The following is a 1,357-nucleotide window of genomic DNA, read 5'->3' as shown; positions in this document are numbered from 1 at the left end:
TTGGCCCAACAGATAAAACTTTATTGATATTTATAGAAAAAAAAAACTAAAAAAATTGAAAACTGAAAATGTCCGTAAACAGCTCAAAAAGAGTCAACTTATTTTCAAAATTGTATGGTGTATAGGAAATGCTAATATAAATATTCAGTCAAAATTGCATGTATCTACGGTCATTTTTTTTAAAGTTACACCAAAAACCAAATTCAATTTTGTGAAAAATCGATTTTGCGTAAAAATTCCCGTTTTTTCTTAATTTTTCCTAGGTTTTTCGTGGCGCTTTTGAAAATTATTGGGAATTTTAAATTTTGATCTCCCAATGCATCAATGATATTCACTTTCCAATCGAACAAGATACTGAAGTTGAAAATCGAAGCATTATTTCGACTACTTATCGTGTACACAGACACAAAAAAAAAAAATAAAAAAAAAAAAAAAACACACATCATTGTAAAATCAATACATTCATCGTTCCACTCAAAATCTAAAATATGTTTATTTTTTTTTCGTATACATTTTAAATGTCTATACTCTACTAATCGTATCATGTAATAATACAGTAAAATAGCTAATTATATTATATTATGCTGTGTTTTATTTTAATATTATGCTTTCAATTTTACTCTTTACACAATACATATTATAATATTCATATATATTTCTTTTTCCCCTTTTTCACGGTCTAGTGCACTTGTATTTATTTTTTTAATATATTAACCCACGAGTATATAGCATTCTACGACGATGGCATTCGTCAACACGCAAACTTTTGATTTCTTAAAATAACTACCTAGGTACGTGGTATTTTACGTGCTCCGAAAAATATTACAGATATCAGTTTCTAAATTTGTTTTGGTAAATTTTTTTTTTTCATCCCTTATTATTATATTGAAACGCACAGACGTCAAATTTTCAAATAAACTTTTACACTGGAAACATATATATTACGTTTCTTTTTATTAATATTATTATTTTCGACACACGGGTTCAGTTTACCGGCAAATCTATAAGAGTGTGTAAGAAAATTTGCAAATAAATAAAACTATAATGTCCTATACGGAAGTTTGAACCAATTCCACAACATTACATGCATCTATCTTAATATTGTGTTACATATTTACGTGTTTCAGAAAATAGAGAATCAGTGGAATTATGATACTACCACCTGCCGATATTCGGAAACATCTAATAATGTAATATGTCGTATAATCTCCTGTCCCACCCTATTCAAATCGTATAAGTGTATATAACTTGTACTTAAGAGGACACTACACGGGAATTCGTTGTCCCACATGTGCATAACATTGCAAATTTACGTTCAACAGATCATGTTTAGCTTCGATAGTTTCAAATTAGAGTG

The sequence above is a fragment of the Acyrthosiphon pisum genome, chromosome A2 (genome assembly GCF_005508785.2).
Source record: "Acyrthosiphon pisum isolate AL4f chromosome A2, pea_aphid_22Mar2018_4r6ur, whole genome shotgun sequence".
In the NCBI taxonomy this organism is placed as follows: domain Eukaryota; kingdom Metazoa; phylum Arthropoda; class Insecta; order Hemiptera; family Aphididae; genus Acyrthosiphon; species Acyrthosiphon pisum.
Note: the sequence above shows the minus strand (reverse complement) of the source record.